Consider the following 27,181-nt stretch of genomic DNA (forward strand, 5'->3'; position numbering starts at 1 on the left):
CAACTAATACAAAAAGACAATACACTGAATAAAAATAAACGTTACATGCAACAAGATTCTACTGAGCCACAGTTCTTAAAAGGAAATCAGTCAATTTAAATACATTCATTAGGCCTTAATCTATGGATTTCACATGACTAGGAATACAGATATACATCTCTTGGCCACAGATACCTTAAAAAAAGGTAGGGCGTGGATCAGAAAACAAGTTAGTATCTGGTGTGACCACCATTTGCCTCATGCATCGCAGAACATCTCCTCCGCATAGAGTTGATCAGGCTGTTGGTTGTGGCCTGTGGAATGTTGTCCCACTCCTCTTCAATGGCTGTGTGAAGTTGCTGGATATTGGCGGGAACTGGAACACGCTGTCATACATGTTGAACCAGAGCATCCCAAATATGATCAATGGGTGATATGTCTGGTGAGTATGCAGACCATGGATGAACTGGGACATTTTCAGCTTCCAGGAATTGTGTACAGATCCTTGGGCCTGTGCATTACCATGTTGAAACATGAGGTGATGTTGGCGGATGAATGGCACGACAATGGGCCTCAGGATCTCGTCATTGTATCTCTGTGCATTCAAATTGCCATTGATAAAATGCAATTGTTTTTGTTGTCCGTATCTTATGCCTGCCTATACCATAGCCCCACCGCCACCATGGGGCACTCTGTTCACAACGTTGACATCAGCAAACCGCTTGACCACACAACACCGTACACGCTGCCTGCCATCTTCCTGGTACAGTTGAAACGGGGATTCATCCATGAAGAGCACACTTCACTTGGGTGCTAGTGGCAATCGAAGGTGAGTTTTTATCCACTGAAGTCGGTTACGACCCCAAACTGCAGTCAGGTCAAGACACTGTTGAGGACGACGAGCACGCAGATGAGCTTCTCTGACAGTTTGTGTAGAAAGTCTTCGATTGTGCAAACTCACAGTTTCATCAGCTGTCCGGGTGGCTGGTTTCAGACTATGCAGCAAGTGAAGAAGCCGGATGTGGAGGTCTTGGGCTGGCATGGTTACACATGGTCTGCGGTTGTGTGACCAGTTGGACATACTGCCAAATTCTCTAAAATGATGTTGGAAGCGGCTTATAGTAGAGAAATTAACATTAAATTCCCTGGAAACAGCTCTGGTGGACATTCCTGGAGTCAGCATGCCAATTGCACGCTCCCTCAAAACTTGAGACATCTGCGGCATTGTGTTGTGTGACAAAACTGCACATTTTAGAGTGGCCTTTTATTGTCCCCCAGCACAAGGTGCACCTGTGTTGATATGCTACACTGTCAGGTGGATGAATTATCTTGGCAAAGGAGAAATGCTCACTAAAAGGGATGTAAACAAATTGCGCATAACATTTGAGAGAAATAAGCTTTTTGTGCGATTTCTTTTTGTGCGATTTCTGGGATCTTTTATTTCAGTTCGTGAAACATGGGACCAACACTTTACATGTTGCGTTTATATTTTTGTTCAGTATAGCTTAGAAAAAACATCTCTCTTTCTCAAAACACCAAATTGTGACAAATATTTGTGTGCGTCACAATGTTTTTAAAAAGGTAGTGGTAATATTTAATTCAGTACAGAAATGTGTATGTGGTTCATCTTATCCCGTCCTGTGGCTCAACTTAAGTTGTGCCAAGAGTCCACAAGCTATGTTTTCAAAACTGTAATGTTCACATGAGTTCTGATTATTTCCAGCAATAAGACAACATGCTGAAATATATATCTTTGTGAGAAAGAATACTACATTTCCCTTGACAGAGTGATGCCTAATGTACAAATGTCTCAACTTACCCCACTTTCACCTATAGTAGTTTAACAAGACACACAGTGCCATACTCAATCATAATGTCAAAAATGTATCTTTACCAAGACAAAAGTACAGTACACCATCCTTAAATTAGGTGCTGCAGAGTGAGGATCTCAAGACAGTAAACCAATCATGCTGTTGGGCACAGCTATAAAAAAAAGCCTGGGAAATCCAAGTATTGCAAATGACTGCAAATTCACCATGATAAATATTTAAACCGCAACAACGATTTTGTAAAGATTACAATGCCGACTGGCTCATTAAAAGCAGTGAAACACAACAAATATCTCCATCCCTGTTTAGACATCACAAATACATCTTATCAGCAGGGACTTCTCCTTTCTAAACACAGCCAAATTTCTCTTTCCCCTCTGGGCCAAAGAGACATGCCAGACCACTATCTACCACTCAGGATGTCTAGGCCTTGTTTGAAGTTTATCTAACTTCCATGTGTTTTGCCTTGTCCTAAGGAGAGTGAATACTCCCTACTTATCATCCCACCCACTGTACATGTTATTTGTTATGAAATGACACCTTTGTGTGCAGGGCCAGGAAACTACTGCGCTGTTTGACTCGATTCACAGTACAGAAAATACTGTCTCATCGGTATTGTTGCAGATTCAATTTCACTATTAAATCATGATCCATGTTAGTGGACTACCATTAGAATTGTTTGGTAAAACTACATACATAGTTATCACATTAACTTTATCAAAATATATTTTTCTATTAATAACACTAAATCGCTTTGTGATTTGTGACAACATGTAAAAACCCAATATAATAAAATAATATTCATATTTATGTGTAATTTTAGTGCAAATGCCTGCTTTAACAATATGACAAAGGTCCCACATCAGTCTTTCCAGTGGCTACTGATGGTTACTGATATGACTCTAGTCTCTTTAGCTGGGATCAAACAGAGCAATTATCCCTATACCACAACTGAAAAGGTGTGCAAACACACATCACATGCCATGGAGAATAACTGTCAAATTCTGCAGATGCTTGGTCAAAATAGTATTGCCTTGAAACTATCCAGTGTTTACTAATGTCAAGGGTAAAGAGGTATTTCAGCTCATTGATACGTTTACTGCAGACTTGTCTGAATCTTCAAATGCATTTAGATATGCATTCTAACGTCTTTTGAAGATCGGTACTGTGTATATGGTTTTCTCTCTCCTCCCTTGAAATTGCAATGATATGTACCAGGTGTTTCTCTTTTCATGGTGCCCTCTCTATGAATAATACATTCAGTCTTGGAGAATAAATATTGAAGTACTACAGTGTGACAGGGCTTGTTTAAAAATGGAAAGTACTGTCATGTCAAATAAATGTTTTTTAAAGAATTTGTTCCAAAGGTCGGTTCAACCCCATCTGCTCATCAGATGTTTCTGTTATTAGAAAGGTGTTAAGGCAGTGATGTAAAGTAACTAAGTAATAACACTTTTGAAGTTCTACTGTACTTCAATAGTTTTTGGGGGTATCTGTACTTTACTATTTCTATTTTTTTACAACTTTTCCTTCCCAAAGAAAGAAATGTACTTTGTTTTTTTCAACTGCTCTGGCAGGACAGCAATATGGCCTCTGATCCGGTGCCCATGGGAGTTTTACTTAATCAAACATGTTCTCAGAGCAAAAAGGATAATGATTGGTTGTGTCAGGCAACCAATGAAAATGGAGAGGAGGTGCTGCTGAAGCAGGAGGCAGGAATATTAAACAGGGCAGGTGGGGCAGTGATGGAATTTGAACATATTTTAGGGGGAAATGTGAGGGAAGAGAAAGAACAACAACATTCTGCAGGAGGGAGCAGCAAGAAAGCCAACTAATGTAAGTTGACCATAGCTAGCAAGTTCTTAATTTTGCACATTAATGTCTTTCCAGCTAGTGTAAATAATTGATTCAATAATAAAGGTGATGCAAGCTAAAGTTAGCATGCTAAAAATGTGTTTTACTAGCTAATGTTAGGTAGCCAACTGTTGGGCTAGCTAGCGAGCTAGTGTGGTAACTAAGGCTAAACTGCTTGGTAACTAAGGATAAACTGTTACAATTTAGCCTTAGCTAGCTAGCTCAACAGTTTTAGCTTTATGTCACCAAGCTAGCTTGTCAGTAAACAATTTAAGCCTGCAGGCTAACTAGCTAACCAGCTAAATATGTTGCTCTTCTAGTAACGTTAGCAGCAAGAATGAATAAGGAGCGCTGCAGCTCTTGGAACAGAACTGTGTCAATTACAGTAGATATTGCTGATCTAAGACCAGTTTAAGTCAACTTGGTCTTCTGCTTCTCCAAGAGCAGAACGGTATTGTGCTACTTTATGTTGCTGTTCTGGGAGCAGCACTATTTTATGTTGCTGTTCTGGGAGCAGCACGAGTAAACTGTATCTGCTGCTCTAAGAACAGTGTGTCAACTACATATTGCTGCTTTAAGACCAGTTTGAGTCCACTGGATCTTCTGCTGTTCTAAGAGCAGAACTGTAGTGTGGTGTAATCGTGATGTTGCAGCTCTAGGAGCAGCTCTGGTAAACTAGCAGCACTGTTGCTCAACTAAGCCTATATTCTGCTGCTATAAGAGAGATTTATGCTGCTCTAAAACCAGAACTGTACTGTTATCATTATCTTGATGTTTCTGCTCTAGGAACAGCTCAAATAAACTAGCAGCGCCGCTGTGCAACTAGGCCTAGATTTTGCTGCTCTAAGAGCAGTTTGAGTCAACTGGGTCTTCTTCTGCTCTAAGACCAGAACTGTACTGTGTTATAGGAGCACCACAAGTAAACTGGGACAGCTGCTGCTCTTAGAACAGACTTGTGTCATCTACATATTGTTGGTTTCAGACCAGTTTGTCTCATCTGAGTTTTACTTACTCAAAATAAGTGTGTGTGTTTGGTTTTGCTATCCTTGTGGGGACTTAAAGTCCTCACAAGGATAGTAACACAAGGAACATTCAGACAAGTGGGGACATTTCATTGGTCCCCACAAGGGAAAAAAAGGCTATTTTAAGCTTATGGGTTAGATTTAGGGTTGGTGTTACAATTATGGTTCGGATTACAATTAGGGTTAGGGGGTTTGGGTTGAGGTTAGGGTTATGGTTAGGTTAAGGTTTAGGGTTGGGTAAGGAGTTAGGGAAAATAGCATTTTGAATGGGAATCAATTGTTTGGTCCCCACAAAGATAGTAAATCAAATGTGTGGATGCATGTGTATTAACTCTATCTCTGCAGTATGACTTTTGTGTGTGTGTGTGTGTGTGTGTGTGTGTATATGTTTTGTATACATTTCTTTACATTGCTATTGATATTACACACACACACACACACAAACAGAACAGTACCAATAAACACAGTGAACACCACACAATGCTCCCGCCCATGATAAATCAAACACAAACAATAAAAAGACAATGCAATAAATACTTTGGTCAAGTCCTCATCTAAAGAGTGTATGTTGGAAAAATGACATTTTTCTGCTAGTGGTAGATTACTATTCAAGATACATTGAAATAGCAAAGACACCCATCGCCATATCAGCTGGTGTTATCAATGTATTCAAGTCAATGTTTTCCATAAAAGGGGTTGCTGAGGTCTTGGTTACAGATAGCGCTCCCCAGTTCTCTGCGAGCTCATTTCTGCTTTTGCCGCAGAATATGACTTTACACATGTGACCAGTAACCCTTACCATGCACAGAGCTGTACAAACAGTCAAGGGACTGCTGAAAAAGAACATGGGCTCTGTTAGATTACAAAAGTTACACCACTGCATCATGGGCCGTCGCCTGCCGAGCTCCTGATTAACAGGAGTCTGCTCTCCCCATTGCCTGTCTCAACAGCTCAGCTTAAACCTCAATGGCTGAATCATACACAAACTTGAGACTTTAATCGGAGACACCGTGCTACGGAGAGGCCAGAGATGACAGGTCAATGTGTGTGGATTACAAACTCAAAGACACCAGCAATAGCGCTGAGGAAAGCGGATGCCCCACACTCCTATGTGGTGGACACAGGCTCAGAGGTGGCACGGAGGAACAGAACACACCTCAGAGCTCTTCCAGATCTCCCAGCCATAGACAACGTACAAAACAAGGGGAGAGAGAATGCACACCGAGACACAAGCTCGCCCTAAAAGCATTCTCACAGAGCCACAAGCTCGCCCAAAAAGGGATTGGAAGCCACCAGAGTGGCTGAAAGACTATGTTACGTGAATAGAATACATACAGTTGGGGACCATACCCAGCAAAAAGAGACTGTACCTAAGTTACTACACAGGGGTTCAGACTGTGTCATTTCATGCGTTCATACTGTTTCCGGATGTGAAGTAGCATGTTGAAGAAAATAAGACAGTTTTGGTTTCCAAATCACCTTTCAGTTATGCTTCAGTGGTTATGCATGTTGAATTCTTGTTTATTGGAGAGGGGACGATGTAGTAGGATGGCCCTTTTGGGTATCTGTACCTATGTCTGACATGTGCAGACTAGGCTAGTAAACATGCTGAAGCTAGAACCTCGTCGTCGTGTCTCCTTATTTTCGATGATACTACACTATACTATACTACACTACATTATTACTGCATTGTCGGAACTAGAATCACCAGCATTTCGCTACGCTCGCATTAACATCTGCTAACCATGTGTATGTGACAAATACAATTTGATTTGATTCGCTTGTGTATAATCCTGATTTGTTAAGCTGACAGAGGAGATGTACATGTGTGATGTGTGTGTGTTGTCCAGGGGGAGCTGGAGAAAGCTGTTTCTCGGTATGAGCTGGCTCTGGACATCAGGGATAAGAGTTTTGGACCCAAACACCCCAGTGTGCCAACAGCATTGGTCAACCTAGCTATACTCTAATGCCAACTGGTGATGGGAACAACACCTTTCTGCCGGGAGTGCCAGCTCTGCGGGGTTTGCAGTTTTTGGGGACTTTTGTATTGATTTATTAAGACAGGCAGGCTTAAATAGTTGTTATTCTCACGTGCACAAGTACAGTGAAATGTCTTTCTTGCTTGCTCTTTCCCAACAATGCAGTAATGAATATCAGTAGTACTATAAAACATTTATTTAAAAAAAGTCAAGTAGAACAAAAACACATGAGAAATAAGAACACAAGACGGTAAGTAAGCTATATACAGGGTAAGTTCCAGGGTCAGTGCCAATACCATTATTTACAATGTGATACTGGAGTGGTAAGGTTAGATATGTATAGGGGTAAGGTGACTAGGCATCAGAATATATGATAAACAGAGTAGCAGCAGCGTATATGATGATTGTATGTGAATGTGTGTGTGTGTGTGTAGAGTAAATTAAGCGTGTGTGTGTGTGTGTGTGTGTGTGTTGGAATGTCAGTGTGAGTGTGAATGCGTAGAGTGTGCATAGAGTGTGTGAGTGTGCATAGAGTCAGTGCAAATATAAAATAGACGGGTCAATGCACATAGTCTGTGTAGCCATTCTGTTAGCTATTTAGCAGTCTTATGGCTTGGGGATATAAGTTGTTCAGGAGCCTGTTGCTGTCAGACTTGTTGCTCCGGTACCACTTGCCATGTGGAAGCAGAGAGAACACGCTATGGTTTGGTGGCTGGAGTCTTTTAACAATTTTCAGAGCCTTCCATTCACGCTGCCTGATATAGAGGTCCTGGATGACATAGAGCTGGGCCCCAGTGATGTACTGAGCTGTCCACACCACTCTCTGTGTGCAATGCGATCAAGGCCAGTGCAAATGCATACCAAGTAGTGATGCAGCCAGTCAAGATGCTCTCAGTGGTGCAGCTGTATAACCGTTTGAGTATTTGACATGACAAATCTTTTCAACCTCCTGAGGGGGAAGAGGCACTGTCGCGCCTCCTTCACAACTGCGTGTGTGTGGACCATTTTAAGTCCTTAGTGATTTGGACACCTAGGACCTTGAAGCTCTCGACCAACACCACTAACTTACCCATGTCGAACTAAGAGAGCGCGATCACTCAGTCCCCTGGGTCTATGGGGCCCTCATTCACGGCTTAGTGTTGTTTTTGTCAAAGCGTGCATTAAAAGCAATGAGTTTGTCTGGTAGAGAGGCATCGTTGGGCAGAGCATGGCTGGGTCTCTCTTTGTAATCCGCAACATGCAGCGGGCGTCAGAGCCTGTATAATAGGATTCCACCTTGTTCCTATATTGTCATTTTGCTTGTTTGATTGCTCTGTTGAGGTCGTAGCGGGACTTCTTGTTTATGTCCTTAGCCATAGCTTCAGGGTTGGCTGCGATAGCCCTGTGTGCGATAGCCCTGTCCTTTAGCTTAGCGCCAACCTCGGTGCTTTTGATTCGGGAAGCAGCAAACTTTAACTGTAGGGACAACCTTCGACGATGCATTTCCTAATGAAGCCGGGGATGGATGTGGTTAGCTCGTCGATGCTATCGGAAGAGTCCCGAAACATTATTTTAACCATGTAGTGTATGTGGACACCCCTTCAAATGAATGGATTCGGCTATTTCAGCCACACCTGTTGCTGACAGGTGTATAAAATTGAGCACATAGACAAACATTGGCAGTAGAATGGCCCATACTGAGGAGCTAGGTGACTTTCAATGTGGCATCGTAATAGGATGCCACCTTTCCAACAAGTCAGTTCATCAAATTTCTGCCCTGCTAGAGCTGCCCCGGTCAAGTGCTGTTATTGTGAAGTGGAAACGTCTAGGAGCAACAACAGCAGCCGCAAAGTGGTAGGCCCGATAAGCTCACAAAACGGGGCCGCTGGGTGCTGAAGCGCGTAGCGAGTAAAAATCATCTGTCCTCGGTTGCAACACTCACTAGCGAGTTCCAAACTGCCTCTGGAAGCACCGTCAGCACAATAACTGTTCGGGAGCTTCATGAAATGTATTTTCAACAGAGTGCATCACGGGTACTTCCTGCTTGAGGTTCTGCTTGTAGACGGGAAGCAGGAGTATAGCGTGCTTATGGGTAAAGTAACAGTGGTCTAGGACTTTATCACCCCTAGTGGTGAAGGAGACATGTTGCTGGAAATTGACGCAGAATTAAAATCACCTGCAAAAAAGAAGCAGCCTTGGGGTGCATTGTTTCCTGCTTGTTTATAGCCTCGTACAGTTCGTATATGGCCAATCTTGTTGTTTTTCTTGTCCTGAGGTGGAATATGTACAGCAGTCATGATAACAGCTGAAAACTTTCTAGGGAAGTGAAATGTAGGCATTTGACCATCAGGTATTCCAAGACGGGTGAACAATGGGTTGAGACTTCCACTGCGCTAGAGTCAACACACCGTTTTCTGTTTATGAAGAGGCATACCCCTCCCCCTCTACATTTTACAAGAGTCCCGTTGATAGCAAATCTGCGATCGGAGGTCATTCATTTTATTATCAAGAGATTGGCCAATAAAATGGAGGGAAGAGGTGGCCGGTTTTCCCTTCTCCTTAATCTCACCAGGGCTCCCCCTCTTCTGCCTCTTCTTCGCCTGCGTTTCCTCTTGGATAGCCCGGAAATTGGGTCGGAATATCATCAACAAAACAAACACTGCCGATGTGAAGTTCAAAAGTTATTGTCGATCATAAGAAATGATAGCAGATACATTTCATGCAACAACAAAAAAGATACAGGCCAAAATAATCACAAAATAGTTAAATTGGGTCGAAGCTCACAAGACGGCAACCGTACAGTACGGTGCCATCTTACTGCATGCATAATAGGGAAAGATGGGAACTGCTGGAAAGCATACAGCTTTCTATGGTTTGATTCGACTTCCCAGACGAATTAGATTTCAAATGGACATTCAGACTGTTTCTCCATACATATTGTGTCTGGCCATTGGTCTGACCGTGTGTTTTTGTGTGGTGTGTCTGAAAGAAAAAGCACAGTGATGCGCTTCTCTTATATGAACAGGCTCTGAGAGTGAATGAGGACAGTCACGGGTTGGAGAGAGGCTGAAGAATATACTGCACTCAGGTAAGTGCAAACACACACAGACATGGATGCAAACACACACACACACGCACACACACACACACACACACACACACACACACACACACACACACACACACACACACACACACACACACACACACACACACACACACAGAAATCAGAACCACGGACATCCACGTCATATTTAGCTTACTTTGATTGGACTAAATTGTTTTTGGTATCTTTTAGTTGTCACTGTATTAGACTAAGCATAGGTGATTTGATGTTGAAATGTTGAAGTTGAAATGGTGCTGGAATAGTGGAGGCAGCTCCTGTTTTCTTTGCAACTTGCGGTAACTCTCCGTGGTTCTAAATCAATAGTTATTTAGTAGTCTGAAAATATCGGAAACATAAGTTGCTTGACCATGCTGGACTGTAGGTCATGTGACTGTTTTTTTTACTTGCAATATGCATTGTGTAATTCACCTGGCAGAGGTTGCGCTCCAGTTTTGTGATGAAGGTTGAATTTATCCTGCCACTGTGTCTTCTTATTGTCTCGGCCTTTCGGCCTATATATCACGGTCGTAAGGCATATGAACTAACAGGCAGACAACTCAATTATCACAACACATAGGTTGTAATATGGCTTTTTCTTCTGGCTTGGCTTCCCCAGTGATTTTACCAATGCACCACTACTGAAGATAACACAGTACAGTTCTTATCTTAGAGCAGCAGAGTAGCAGTATCTATTGTGGTTGACACAATTCTGTTCCAAGAGCAGCAGCGCTCCCTGTTTCATTCATGCTGCTACTAGAACAGCAACATATTTAGTTGGCTAGCTACAGTAGTTAGCCTACAGGCTTAAATACTAGAAAGCTAGTAAACTAAGGTTAAACTAGCTAGCTAGCCCAACAGTTGGCAAGGTAACTAACTTTGGATTGCATCACATTTAGCATTAATTATTAATAATATATAATTAAATATGAATTAATTATTTCGACTAGCTGAAAACAGGACATGAATGTGCAAAATGAAGAACTTGCTACCTATGTTCAATTCAGCTTTCTTGCTGCTCGCTCCGGCAGAATTGTATTTTTCCTCATCTTACCTCACTTTTTTCCCTCAAATATTTTAAAATCCTGTCATGTGATACGTCTACTCCCCCGCCTGCTTTGTTTGGTAATCCTGCCTCCATTTTCATTGATTGCCTGATACAACCAATCATAAACCTTTCGGCTCTGAGAACATGTTTTGAGTAAGTAAAACTCCCATGAGCTGATCTTGCGGATTCAGCAAACACAAATACTGCATTTGTAAAGTGTGCCCCTGGCTGTCCGTTATTTTTGTATTATTAAATACAAGTCGAAAGTTTACATTCACTTAGGTTGGAGTCATTAAAACTCGTTTTTCAACCACTCAACAAATTTCGTGTTAACAAACTATAGTTTTTGGCAAGTTGGTTAGGACATCTACTTTGTGCATGACACAAGTCATTTTTCCAACAATTGTTTACAGACAGATAATTTCACTTATGATTCACTGTATCACAATTTCAGTGGATCAAAAGTTGACATACACTAAGTTGACTGACTTTATAAACAGCTTGGAAAATTCCAGAAAATTATGTCATGGCTTTAGAAGCTTTTGATAGGCTAATTGTCATCATTTGAATCAATTGTAGGTGTACCTGTGGATGTATTTAAAGGCCTACCTTCAAACTCAGTGCCTCTTTGCTTGACATCATGGGAAAATCCAAAGAAATCAGCGAAGACCTCAGAAAATAAATTGTAGACCTCCACAAGTCTGTTCATTCTTGGGAGCAATTTCCAAACACCTGAAGGTACCACGTTCATCTATACAAACAATAGTACGCAAGTATAAACACCATGGGACCATGCAACCATCATACCGCTCAGGAAGGAGATGTGTTCTGTCTCCTAGAGATGAACGTACTTTGGTGCGAAAAGTGCAAATCAATCCCAGAACAACAGCAAAGGACCCTGTGAAGATGCTGGAGGAAACCGGTACAAAATTATCTATATCCACAGTAAAACGAGTCCTATATCAACATAACCTGAAAGGCCGCTCAGCAAGGAAAAAGCCACTGCTCCAAAACCGCCATAAATAAGCCAGACTACGGTTTGCAACTGCACATGGGGACAAAGATCGTACTTTTTGGAGAAATGTCCTCTGATGAAACAAAAAATAGAACTGTTTTGACCATAATGACATTCGTTATGTTTGGAGGAAAAAGGGGGAGGCTTGCAAGCTGAAGAACACCATCCCAACCGCGAAGCACGGCGGTGGCAAAATCATGTTGTGGGGTTGCTTTGCTGCAGGAGGAACTGGTGCACAAAATAGATGGGATTAGGAGACAGGAAAAGTATGTGGATATATTGAAGCAACATCTCAAGACATCAATCAGGAAGTTAAAGCTTGGTCGCAAATGGGTCTTCCAAATGGACAATGACCCCAAGCATAATTCCAAAGTTGTGGCAAAATGGCTTAAGGACAACAAAGTCAAGGTATTGGAGTGGCCATCACAAAGCCCTGACTTCAATCCTATAGAAGATTTGTTGGCAGAACTGAAAAAGCGTGTGCGAGCAAGAAGGCCTAAAAACCTGACTCAGTTACACCAGCTCTGTCAGGAGGAATGGGCCAAAATTCACCCAACTTATTGTGGGAAGCTTGTGGAAGGCTACCCGAAATGTTTGACGCATGTTAAACAATGTAAAGGCAATGCTACCAAATACGAATTGAGTGTATGTAAACGTCTGACCCACTGGGAGTGTGATGAAAGAATTAAAAGCTGAAATAAATCACTCTCCTATTATTCTGACATTTCACATTCTTAAAATAAAGTGGTGATTCTAACTGACCTAAAACAGGGAATTTTTACTAGGATTAAATGTCAGGAATGAGTTTCCATGTATTTGGCTAAGGTGTATGTGTAACGGTTTTCTTCTTCCACTGAGGAGGAGTAGGAAAGATCAGACCAATACGCAGCGCGGTAAGTGTCCATAATATATTTTAATGAAATATAACACAGAAAACAAGAGAAAATAAATGAAAACCGAAACAGCTCTGTATGGTGAAATAGAGACACAGAAAATAACTACCCACAAATCATAGTGGGAAAACAGGCTGCCTAAGTATGGTTCTCAATCAGAGACAACGATCGACAGCTGCCTCTGATTGGGAACCATACCAGGCCAAACACAGAAATACAAAACCTAGACTACAAAACATAGAATGCCCACCCCAACTCACGCCCTGACCACACTAAAACAGAGACATAAAAAAGGAACTAAGGTCAGGACGTGACAGTATGTAAGCTTCCGACTTCAACTGTATGTTTTTCATACTTACAAGGAAGATGTGCTGGGTCTTTCTACTTCTTTACCTTCCAATTGTTGATACGCAAGTGTTTTTTTTTCACTCACTGCACTGATACAGAATGTTTTCTGTTTTTGAGAAGTATTTTTTTGATATGATGTCTGTTCCGACAAGAACGCATTGAAACTGTGAGAATGAGATTTGTGGTGTTAGGTGTTTTCAATGTATCAAAACGATACCGCCATAGCAACCATGTTTTACCTCATGTATGAGTGACATGGGGAAAATGTAATTTTCCCTTTTAGACATAATTTCTCATCCCAGCAGGGTCCCTATAGATCAGAGGCTGCCAGAGTGTCTGGTTTGAAGTGCAGGACTGTATTACACAATGTGTTCAGAAAACCTGATCGGGTTGCCAGGAAAAGCCCTTGTAACTTTTTATTGGACTATTTTACGGCATATTGTAGGTGCAGGCTAAACACCAACGAATACGATTCACCCCAGAATCAACAAAAACAATGATATATTCTCACCAGACTAGATGTCTTAAGTAGACTCCCTTGTCCTGAAGTACAGTACTTACTGTGCATACACCATTACACAATGGCATGTTTGACAGAATCCAACTGATCATCTAACAGATGTGCGTGAGTCTGCATATCAGTGGCCAGTACTTGTTTATGTCAGCCATATTGGGTATAAAGCACGCAAAGCAATGCAAGAGTATCTCGTAAAGTTGTGGCTACATGATGGAATTATAGTGGAATAGTTTCTGCCCACTTGGATTGGAGAGGGACACTAACAAGTTTTGGAACCAGCAGATGTTAAATTCCTTTGATGAAAGTTTGTGTCATTCTCTTTCATAATCACATTTAAAGATTTAAGCAGATTAAGCAGCATTTACAATATACGCTTAGACTACCCACTTGTGTGGTCTCCCTACCCCAACTCCAAATTAAATCCTATTATTCCACATTTTGATTACAGGATAATACCTGTGGGATATCGTAACATTAATATCATAACATCCAAGTGACCGAGGCACATGATTTGCATGTGTGCTGCCTTTTACACCAAGCAAAACATTGGGTAATGCCTGCTACAGGCATGTAGGCCATACTACAATAAAAGGCCTACATTTGGACTGTAGGGTTTAAAAAAGCTTTCGGCTGTCAATCAGTGTCTACTGGAGAGAGAAGAGAAAGAGAGAAAGAAAGAGAGAGAGAGAGAGAGCGAGAGAGAGAGAGAGAGAGAGAATATGCCCAGGCCATGAGCAGTGCAACAGGCCCAACTCCCACTATTACACCCGCCCAAGCCCCATCCTGCGACCTAAGAGGTATATAGCAGATGCTCAACATACTCTGCTCACACCTACTGTGATGGTCCGGGCCTAAACCATACAAAAACAACACTATGGAACACAAAGCTTTTACTATCTCATTCTGAAATATGCAAGGTCTGAGGTCATCTGCCTTTGCCCTAAAGAGCAGGAATCCAGACTTCGTCAAAGAAATTGGAAATACAGACATTGTCATCCTACAAGAAACATGGTATAAAGGAGACAGACCCACTGGTTGTTTCTTATCCACCAAACTACCAGGTGTGAAACAGGGAAGAGACTCATCGGATCGGGCATGCTAATTTGGTGTAGAGCACACCTATCCCACTCTATTAAATTAGTCAAAACAGGAACATTTTACATCTGGCTAGAAACTAATAAGGAAATTATCTCAACAGAGAAAAATGTCCTCATGTGTGCTGCCTATCTGCCCCCAATAGAATCCCCATACTTTAACGATGACAGCTTCTCCATCCTAGAGCGGGAGATCAACAATTCCCAGGCTCAGGGACATGTACTAGTCTGTGGCGACCTAAATGCCAGAACTGGACAAGAACCCTCAGCACACAGGGGGACAAAGACCTACCTGGAGGTGAATGAATTCCCTCCCCCATGTGCCACATCTAGACACAACTACAACAACATAACCAACAAAAACGGGTCACAACTCCTGCAACTCTGTCGGACGCTGGGTATGTACATAGTCAATGGTGGGCTTCGAGGGAACTCCTATGGTAGGTATACCTATAGCTCATCTCTTGGCAGTAGTACTGTAAACTGCTTTATCACTGACCTCAACCCAGAGACTCTTAAAGCATTCACAGTCAGTCTGCTGACACCCCTATCAGATCACAGCAAAATCACACTCTACTTGAACAGAGCTATGATCAATCATGAGGCATCAATTTTCCAAAGATTGGAAAGCTGCCGCGGTCATCCCCCTCTTCAAAGGGGGAGACACTCTAGACCCAAACTGCTACAGACCTATATCTATCCTACCCTGCCTTTCCAAGGTCTTCGAAAGCCAAGTTAACAAACAGATTACTGACCATTTTGAATCCCACTGTACCTTCTCCGCTATGCAATCTGGTTTCAGAGCTTGTCATGGGTGCACCACAGCCACGCTCAAGGTTCTAAACGATATCATAACCACCATCGATAAGAGACATTACTGTGCAGCCGTATCCATCGACCTGGCCAAGGCTTTCGACTCTGTCAATCATCGCATTCTTATCGGCAGACTCAACAGCCTTGGTTTCTCAAATGATTGCCTCGCCTGGTTCACCAACTACTCCTCTGATAGAGTTCAGTGTGTCAAATTGGAGGGCCTGTTGTCCGGACCTCTGGCAGTCTCTATGGGGGTGCCACAGGGTTCAATTCTCGGGCCGACACTCTTCACTGTAAACATCAATGATGTCGCTCTTGCTGCTGGTGATTCTCTGATCCACCTCTACGCAGACGACACCATTCTGTATACCTCTGGCCCTTCTTTGGACACTGTGTTAACTAACCTCCAGACGAGCTTCAATTCCATACAACTATCCTTCCGTGTCCTCAAACTGCTCTTAAGTGCAAGTAAAACTAAATGCATGCTCTTCAACCGATCGCTGCCCGCACTCGCCTGTCCAGCATCATTACTCTGTGGACATCTACAAATACCTAGGTGTCTGGTTAGACTGTAAACTCTCCTTCCAGACTCACATTAAGCATCTCCAATCCAAAATGAAACCTAGAATCGGCTTCCTATTTCGCAACAAAGCATCTTACACTCATGCTGCCAAACATACCCTCGTAAAACTGACCATCCTACCAATCATTTACAAAATAGCCTCCAACACTCTACTCAACAAATTGGATGCAGTCTATCACAGTGCCATCGGTTTTGTCACCAAAGCCCCATATACTACCCACCACTGCGACCTGTACGCTGTCGTTGGCTGGCCCTCGCTTCATACTTGTCGCCAACCCCACTGGCTCCAGGTCATCTACAAGTCTTTGCTAGGTAAAGCCCCGCCTTATCTCAGCTCATTGGTCACCATAGAAGCACCCACCCGTAGCACGCGCTCCAGCAGGTATATCTCACTGGCCACCCCCAAAGCCAATTCTTCCTTTGGCCACCTTTCCTTCCAGTTCTCTGCTGCCAATGATTGGAACGAACTGCAAAAATCACTGAAGCTGGAGACTTATATCTCCCTCACTAGCTGTAAGCACTAGCTGTCAAAGCAGCTCACAGATCACTGCACCTGTACATAGCCCATCAAACTACCTCATCCCCATACTGTATTTATTTATCTGGCTCCTTTGCACCCCAGTATCTCTAGTTGCATATAAGAGCAATGTCAACTTACCAACATTACCACTAGGAATACGACTTTCAAGAAGCAGATCCTCTGTTTGGACCACCACCAGGGACAATGGATCTAATTCCAGTAGTCGACCCAAAACAACGGCGCTGCAGAAGAAGCGGCCACCTGGTCAGGCTCCGTAGACGTGCACATCGCCCCCACCGCTCCCGAGTATACTACTAGCCAATGTCCAGTCTCGTGACAACAAGGTATTTAAAAAAAATTATAATATTTAACCTTTATTTAACTAGTTGAGTCAGTTAAGAACAAAGGTAGATGAAATTAAAGCAAGGGTTGCCTTCCTGAGAGACATCAGAGATGGTAACATTCTCTGTTTCACATAAACATGGCTCTCTTGGGATATGTTGTCGGAATCGGTTGAGCCACCAGGCTTCTCCATGCACCGCGCCAACAGAGATAAACAGCTCTCTAGGAAGAGGAAGGGAAGGGGGCGTATGCTTCATGATTAACGACTCATGGTGTAATCATAACAACATACAGGAGCTCAAGTCCTTCTGCTCACCCGACCTAGAATTCCTTACAATCAAATGCCGCCCATTTTACCTACCAAGAGAATTCTCATCAGTTATAGTCACAGCTGTGTACATTCTCCCTCAAGCAGACACCAAGACGGCCTTTAAGGAACATCACTGGACTATATGCAAACTGGAAACCATACATCCTGAGGCTGCATTTATTGTAGCTGGGGATTTCAACAAAGCAAATTTGAGAACAAGGCTAAATTCTGCCAGCATATTGATTGCACTACATGCATGGGCAATACCCTGTACCACTTCTACTCTAATAGGCTGACCAAAAATAAATTTAGGAATCTATGTTATTCAATTATTGCACCCACACTGCTTGCGCGCGTCAACAAGCGTCTGAGTTGCCAAGGGCTAAAATAGAAGTCCTTCCTATTTCTGATGCAGATCGCGCTGCAAGTCCTGCCTCTCCCATCTCCTCATTGGTTTATAGAAGCAGGTACCCACGTACCATCTCCTCATTGGTTATACCCACGTGGGTGATTGAAAGACGAACTGTTGCCGGTTGTCATGGTAATACTATGAAAGTTTAGATGCTAATCAACACATCAACATAAGTTAAACAATAAAAAGGCCTGGAAGGAGGAGAGATGACTTGAAATGATTCGGTTGACCGTTTTAATGTGTGGATTAATTGTCGGAGAAGAGGACCTTGTGCATTTCAGGTAAAATAACAACCTAATGTTTATATCCCAGGACAAATTAGCTTGTAACGGCTTTCTTCCTGGGAATGAGAGGCGGACCAAAACGCAGCGTGGTTAGAGTTCATGTTCTTTAATAAGATACACTTAACATGAACTGGATACAAAACAATAAATGTGAAAACCCAAAACAGTCCCGTGTGGCACAAACACTGACTCAGGAAACAATCACCCACAAAATACCCAAAGAATATGGCTGCCTAAATATGGCTCCCAATCAGAGACAACAATAAACACCTTCCTCTGATTGAGAACCAATCCAGGCAACCATAGACTTACCTAGACACCTAAAAGAACACAACCCCATAAATCTACAAAAACCCCTAGACAAGACAAAACACATAAATCACCCATGTCACACCCTGGCCTAACCAAAATAATAAAGAAAACAAAGATAACTAAGGCCAGGGTGTGACATAGCTAGCCAGTGCAGGCTAACTAGCTAAATTGCCATAAATGTTTAATGCTTTTCGACTTGTCCCCAAATTAATGTAATTGGTTCAGAGTTTATTTTGTTATTTTAACCTGTGTGTTGTGATCGCGTTTGGTGTAGGGGGACAAAATAAATGTATGCACGATGGCGCACGATGACGCACACGCGCAGCCGGTTTGGGTTCCGTGTAACTTCCGCGATGCATACAAAGCCCTCCCCCGCCCTCCCTTCGGCAAATACGACCACGAAGCCATCTGGCTCCTACCGTCTTATAGGCAGAATCAAACAGGATGTACCAATGACGAGAACCATTCAACGCTGGTCTGACCAATCAGAAGCCACTCTTCAAGATTGTTTTGATCACATGGACTGGAATAAGTTCTGGTCAACCTCAGAGAACAACATCGACCTTTACGCTGACTCGGTGAGTGCGATTATAAAGAAGTGCATTGGGGATGGTTGTACCCACCGTGACTATTAAAACCTACCCTAACCAGAAACTGTGGATGGATAGCGGCATTAGCGCAAAACTGAAAGTGCAGTGAACCACACTTAAACATGGAAAGAGGTCTGGGAATATGACTGAATATAAACAGTGTAGTTGTTCCATCCGCAGGGCAATCAAACAAGTGAAATGCCAGTACAGGGACAAGGTGGAGTCGCAACTCAACGGCTCAGACATGAGACGTATGTGTCAGGGTCTACAGGAAATCATGGACTACAAAAAGAAAACCAGCCACATCACGAAGACCGACATCATGCTTCCAGACAAACTAAACATCTTCTTTGACCGCTTTGAGGATAATACAGTGCCACCGTTGCAGCCCGCTAACAAGGACTGCACTCCCCCTCTTCTTCTCCGTGGCTGACATGAGTAAAACATTTAAACGTGTTCACCCTCGCAAGGCTGCTGGCCCAGACGGCATCCCTAGCCACGTCCTCAGAGCATGCGCAGACCAGCTGGCTGGTGTGTTTACGAACATATTCAATCGCTCCCTATCCCAGTCGGTTGTCTCCACATGTTTCAAGATGGCTACCATTGTTCCTGTACCCAAGAAGGCAAAGAAAACTGAACTAAAGGACTATCGCCCTGTAGCACTCACTTCCATCATCATGAAGTGCTTTGAGAGACTAGTCAAGGATCATATCACCTCCACCTTACTGGCCACCCTAGACCCACTTCAGTTTGCATACCGCCCCAACAGGTCCACAGACGACGCAATCACCATCACACTGTACACTGCCCTATCCCATCTGGACAAAAGGAATACCTATATAAGAATGCTGTTCATTGACTACGGCTCAGCATTCAATACCATAGTACCGTCCAAGCTCATCATCAAGCTGGAGGCCCTGAGTCTCAACCCCGCACTGTGCAGTTGGGTCATGGACTCTGACGGGCCGCCCCCAGGTGGTGAAGGTAGGAAACTCCACTTCACTGACCCTCAACACTGGGGATCATATCACCTCCATATCACCTCCAGCCCCCTCCCGTACTCTCTGTTCACCCATGACTGCTTGGCCATGCATGCTTCCAACTCAATCATCAAGTTTGCAGACAGTAGCTTGATTACCAACATCGACGAGACAGGCTACAGGGAGGAGGTGAGAAGGTGAGGGCACTCGGAGTGTGGTGCCAAGAAAACAACCTCTCACTCAATGTCAACAAAACAAAGGAAATGACTGTGGACTTCCGGAAACAGCAGAGCACCCCTCTTTTCACATCGAAGGGACAGCAGTGGAGAAGGTGGAACGTTTTAAGTTCCTCGGCGTACACATTACACACAAACTGAAATGGTTCATTGACACAGACAGTGGGGTGAAGGCGCAACAGCGCCTCTTCAACTTCAGGAGGCTGAAGAAATTTGGCTTGTCACCAAAAACCCTGACAAACGTTTACAGATGCGCAATCAAGAGCATCCTGTCAGGCTGTATCACAGCCTGGTATGGCAACTGCACCGCCCTCAACCGCAAGGCTCTCCTGGTGCGGTCTACACAACTCATCACCGGGGGCAAACTACCTGCTCTTCAGGACACCTACAGCACCCGATGTCACAGGAAGGCCAAAAATATCATCAAGGACATCAACCACCCGAGCCACTTCTTGTTCACACCACTACCATCCTGAAGGCGAGGTCAGTACAGCTGCATCAAAGCTGGGACAGAGAGTCTGAAAAACAGCTTCTCTTTCAAGGCTTATCCATCAGACTGCTAAACAGCAATCACTAACTCCGAGAGGCTGCTGCCTACATTGAGACCCATTCACTGGCCACTTTAATAAATGGATCACTAGTCACTTTATGCAATGCCACTCTAAATAATGCCACGTTAATAATGTTTACATATCTTATGTATATACTGTATTTTATACCATATATTGCACCTTGCCTATGCCGCTTGGCCATCGCTCATCTATATACTTACATGTACATATTCTCATTCACCCCTTTAGATTTGTGTGTATTAGGTAGTTCTTTGGGAATTGTTAGATTACTTGTTAGATATTACTGCACTGTCGGAACTAGAAGCACAAGCATTTCGCTACACTCGCATTAACATCTGCTAACCATCTGTATGTGACATATAACATTTGATTTGATTTTGATACAGAAATACAATACGTAAATAGAAGGAACAGCACGTCTGAAATCAGCTCAATGTAATTGAAGAATCTAACCACTTCTGGGAAAATTGGAAAACTCTAAACAAACAAAAGGCCTGTGGGGTTGATGGTATCCTAAATAAAGTTATGAAATATACAGACCCCAAATTCCAATTGGCTATTCTTAAACTCACATCATCCTCAGCTCTTCTGGCATCTTCCCCAACATTTGGAACCAAGGACTGATCACCCCAATCCACAAAAGTAGAGACAAATTTGACCCCAATAACTACCGGGGGATATGAATCAACAGCAACCTTGGGAAGATCCTCTGCATTATCAGTAACAGCAGACTCTACATCTCCTCAGTGAAAACAGTGTACTGAGCAAATGTCAAATTGGCTTTTTACCAAATTACCATACGACAGACCACGTATACACCCTGCACACACAAACAAACCAAAAGAAAGGCCGTCTTCTCATGCTTTGTTGATATCAAAAAAGCATGAGAAGACTGAATTTGGCATGATGGTCTGCTATACAAATTGATGGAAAGTGGTGTTGGGGGAAAAACATACAACATTATAAAATCCATGTACACAAACAACAAGTATGCGGTTAAAATTGGCAAAAAACACATTTCTTTCCACAAGGCCGGGGGGTGTGACAGGGATGCATCTTAAGCCCCACCCTCTTCAACATATATATCAATGAATTGGCGAGGGCAGTAGAACAGTTTTCAACACCCGGCCTCATCCTACTACAATCTGAAGTCAAATGTCTACCTTTAGTGATGATCTGGTGCTTCTGTCCCCAACCAAGGACGGCCTACATCAGCAACTAGATCTTCTGCACAGATTCTGTCAGACATGGGCAGTGACAGTAAATCTCGGTAAGACAAAAATAATGATATTCAAAAAAAGTTCCAGTTGCCAGGACCACAAATACAAATTCCATCTAGACACCGTTGCCCTAGAGCACATAAAAAACTATGCATACCTCGGCATTAATCCACAAAGCTTTGAATGATCTGAGAGACGGATCTTCTACGCTATCAAAAATGACATAAAATTCGACATACCAATTAGGATCTGGCTAAAAATACTTGAATCAGTTATAGAACCCATTGCCCTTTATGGAGGTCTGGGGTCTGCTCACCAACCAAGAATTCACAAAATGGGAAAAACACAATGCTGCATAGAGAATTTTGCAAAAATATCCTCTGTGTACAACGTAAAACACCAAATAATGCATGCAAAGCAGAATTAGGCCGATACCCGGTAATTATCAAAATCCAGAAAAGAGCCGTTAAAATCTACATCCACCTAAAAGGAAGCAACCTTCCATAACAAAGCCATCACCTATCAAGAAATTAACCTGGAGAAGAGCCCCCTAAGCAAGCTGGTCCTGGGGCTCTGTTCACAAACACAAACAGACCCCACAGAGCCCCAGGACAGCAACACAATTAGACCCAACCAAATCATGAGAAAACAGAAAGATAATTACTCGACACATTGGAAAGAATTTACAAAAAACAGAGCAAACTAGAATGCTATTTTTGCCACACCCTGATCTATTTCACCTGTCTTTGTGCTTGTCTCCACCCCCCTCCATTTGTCACCCATCTTCCCCTTTATCCCCAGTGTATTTACACCTGTGTTCTCTGTTTCTGTTGCTAGTTTGTTTTATTCGTCAAACCTACCAGCGTTTTACCCCTGTCTGCTGTCTTTCTCTAATTCCTGTTTTCCAGTTTTCCCGGTTTTTACCATTCTGCCTACCCTGACCTTGAGCCTTCCTGCCGTTCTGTACCATTGTCACACCACCCTGGATTATTGATCTCTGCCTGCCCTGACCCCGAGAATGCCTGCCGTTCGGTACCTTATGGATTACTGACCTCTGCCCCCTGTTCTAGTAATAAACTTTTGTCACTTCGACACTGTCTGCATCTGGGTCTTCTCCTGAAACGTGATAATTTGGCCATAAACAAAGAGTAGACAGTGGCAGAATACCTGAACACTGTGGCTGACCCAACATGAAGGAAATCATTGACTATGTACAGAGTCAGTGTGCATAGCCTTGCTTTTGAGAAAGGCCGCCGAAGGCAGAACTGGCTCTCAAGAGAAGACAGGCTATGTGCACACTGCCCACAAAATGAGGTGGAAACTGAGCTGCACTTCCTAACCTCCTGCCAAATGTATGACCATATTAGAGACATATTTCCCTCAGATTACACAGACCCACAAAAAAATTTAAAACATCCAATTTTGATAAACTCCCATATCTATTGGGTGAAATATCACAGTGTGCAATCACAGCAGCAAGATTTGTGACCTGTTGCCACAAAAGGGCAACTAGGGAAGAACAAACACTATTGTAAATCCAACATACATTTATGTTTATTTATTTTCCTTGCCTTGTACTTTAACAATTTGCAGATAATTACAACACTGTATTTAGACATAATGACATGTCTTCATTCTTTTGGAACTTTTGTGAGTGTAATGTTTACTGTTAATTTTGTATTGTTTATTTCACTTTTGTTTATTATCTATTTCACTTGCTTTGGCAATGTAAACATATGTTTCCTATGCCAATAAAGCCCTAAAATTGAAATTGAAATGAGTGAGTGAGTGAGTGAGTGAGTGAGAGAGCACTAAGCGAAGGAAGAAACACACAGCAAAGGTGTGAAAGAGGAGAACAGATGTCATGTTGTCTCCCATGGTGAGGTCACCTTGATGATTTTGACCTCATAAGCACGAGTCAGCAGGACCCAGCAGCCAAGGTCATAAATACAGGCCTGGGATTCAGAGACAGACATTACCCACTGAGTAGTGAATTACCTAATCTGGCAAGGCTGGGTATAGGCAGTCGACTCAGTTGAGTGTTGTTTTGGTTGTGCCCGATGCCCACGCTGCTCGTTTTCTCACTGCAACTGCAACTCTGTGTGCTATGCTGATTTAATCGCTCAATACACAGTCAGACAGGTGTGCTATTGTGTATTGCACAGGTATAAGTGTATAACTTATTACACAGGTAATTATTATTACATTATAAGTAATGTAAAGTGTTATACATGAACACACATGTAAGCTCAAACACAATTATTTTCCCATCAATGCCCCAACAAACCCTTCGTCAAAATATTTTGGCAGCAAGCATTCCCATGATGTGTTGTCGAAGATATTTGACTGAAAAGATAGGACGCTTAGTTAAGTCTGGAGGACTGTTAGTTGAGAAATATGTTCTATACCAGTACTTAAAGGGACTAGCATTGTTCCTTCAATTTCATCAAATATCCTTGACCTAATGCAAATGAAATAACAAATAACAATGACACGTTGAACTACTCTGTATGCCACAGCCTTAATTAGGAAATTGGTTTGACCATGTTTCCTTTCAGCCCTGCATTGTCTGGCCTTGATCAGCTGTGAAAAAACAATATTATTTTCCCCAGACTTTTGGACAGGCCCAATGGAAGACACAGTGATACACTGCCCACCACTGGTAAGAATGTATCATTACAATACCCCACTACTATTACACCCCATATCCATCACCAAGCCCCAACAGGGTGTTCAAGGGGGTCTGCTTTGTGTGAGCATTGGTGTCCTGAAATGACAAAGTGTTTAGGGACTCGACACTCTCACATTCTTCTTCCCCCTGTTGTTTTCGCACCCCAAAAAAATTACTGCATCGGGGGGCCGGGCAATCACGCCCCAAACAGCAATGGTGGAAAAAGTACACAAACCCCATACTTGAGTACAAGTAAAGATACTTTAATAGAAAAAGTGAAAGTCACCCTGTAAAATTCTACTTGAGTAAAATGTTTTAAAGTATTTGGTTTTAAATATACCTAAGTATCAAAAGTAAATGTAAGTGCTAAACTATACTTAAGTATCAAAAGTAAAAGTAAAAATAATTTCAAATTCCTTATATTAAGCAAACCAGATGGCACCATTTTCTTGTTTTTTTAATTTACGGATAGCCAAGGCCACACTTCAACACTCAAGACATAATTTACAAATGATGTGTGTTTAATGAGTCCGCCAAATTAGAGACAGTAGGGATGACCAGGGATTTTCTCTTAATAAGTGCATGAATTGGACCATTTTCCTGTCCTGCTAAGCATTCGTAATGTAAAGAGTACTTTTGGGTGTCAGAATGTAGTAAAGTAAAAGTAAAAGTTGTCAAAAATATAAATAGTAAAGTAAAGTACAGATACCCCAAAAAGCTACTTAAGTAGTACCTAAAAGTAGTTTTACTTAAATATTTTACATCACTGCCAAACAGGTCAGCAGGCAAATCCAGTTGCTCAGCCGCTCAGAGCTCAGCCTCAGCCTTGGCCACATGCATGGAGGATTTATTAAAACCAGATGGGCTGTGCTCCCTTACAAGCTCGGCTCGGCGGAGGGAGTCAAAAAACCCTCGGCTGCTAGCTTCTCCCAGCCCAGCCAGGCCTAGCTCTGGGGGAACAAACAGGAGGGAGGGAGCAGAGGTGCTGGTCCACCCATTTCCTTTCCTTGCCCTTCCCAGGCATGTCAGAGGGGAGCCAAGCCAACAAAAATCAGACATGCAGTGGCTTTTGGACAGGGCCAGGACTCAACCAGTGTGGTAGTTATGGATGGCAAGAGGGAAGGTGTGTGGTGAAGAGGGGCTGCCAGGCGGAATCAGACCCATGCCAAGGAGCTTCAAAGATCCACAAGGGAACTGAAAGAAAATAAACAAACAGATAGCCCAAACTGAAAAGGCAGGTTAGAAGTTAGAACGCAACGAACGCACTGTGCTGCAATTTATTTTTTGTGACTTCCCCTGGGCAGGAATGCAGCCGAGGCAGTGGTGGTGGTGGTGTTGGAATCTCGTTGATGAGAAACAGTGACAATACAAAATACACCAAAAGTGGTTGGGTTTGTGGTCGCTTGACGTGAGAGAATGTCAGAGAGCTGGACTGTCAGAGAGCTGGACTGTCAGAGAGCTGGACTGTCATAATGTTGTAGCGACTCACTAGCTCTATCATGTGGGGGGCTCATGGGAAAAGTATGGGGGGAGGAGTAGCCGCTAGGTCAGATAGCTGATAGGCCACTAGTTTTGGGGGTTGAGGGTGTCTGAGCATGAACGAGTCAGATGGTGACTGAATGGACCACAAAATAACGTCTCCTCTGAGTTCCAACAAGTTATTAGACTAACCAGATGCTTTTATTGTTTTGGGCAGCCCTCCTAAACGTCTGTTAGCCTTTACTTCGAGGGCATTAAAACCTACTTTGCTGGTTCAACTTGTGCTACTGTCTCCTCGTTCTTCTTGTTTGTTATCTAGCTAAGGAGTGGACCCGCTAACAGCAACAATATACTCTTTGGTTAGCAGATCCTGTATCTCTTTCTCTCCCACTTGCAAGGCTGGTTCCTATCACGTGCCATCATTCCTCCAAATTCACTTTCTTCCATCAGTGTCAAATTCCTTCAATTATTGCCAGTACCAATTTACACTTGTTCTTACAATTCATTCACTTCTGGCCAGGCAGCCACCTGTTTCTCATTGGCTGGACATACTTCTGGTATCCCTCCACATCTCTTAGCTAACGCAGGCTCTAATAGTACGACTGGGACTGGGGTTGGCAGACATAGGTATAGTTCCGGGTGGTTTTCAACAGCATTTTTCTTACACTTTGCAGGACCCAAAAGGAATTCATGCTCTGCTATCTAGTACAGCAATCTAGTTTACATAATTTGTATTGCAAGGAGTAAACACTATAGGCTAGCCTGCAATTGAAAACATACTGTATCTCCTGTTGTGATAATGTGAACAAGTATTGTTTTCAGGTTTTAAGTTGACCCGCATGTGATGACAATGCCATAATGTTTGAACACTGTGTTCTATATTGTGTTTGATGGTCTACCTGCTTATGAATATCAATAACACATATGATCAGTAACACATATGATCAGATAAAAGATGAATCATTGCACAGTTTTGTTGCATGAGAAGCACAGTATGTTTCCATGCATTTCACCACACACCGTTATCGACCGAGGCTTAAGCCCTGTGAAGTTGCTTATGATTGGGTGGACCCATTTGAGATGGCTACAATGAGATGTAAACGAGCTGGAATGAGCTTGGCTCAATTCTACCATCCTCCCAATGAGTCTCTTTGTGGCTCTGACATATCTGCATGAATCGCAAACAATATGTGTTAC

The sequence above is a fragment of the Oncorhynchus clarkii genome, chromosome 20 (genome assembly GCF_045791955.1).
Source record: "Oncorhynchus clarkii lewisi isolate Uvic-CL-2024 chromosome 20, UVic_Ocla_1.0, whole genome shotgun sequence".
In the NCBI taxonomy this organism is placed as follows: domain Eukaryota; kingdom Metazoa; phylum Chordata; class Actinopteri; order Salmoniformes; family Salmonidae; genus Oncorhynchus; species Oncorhynchus clarkii.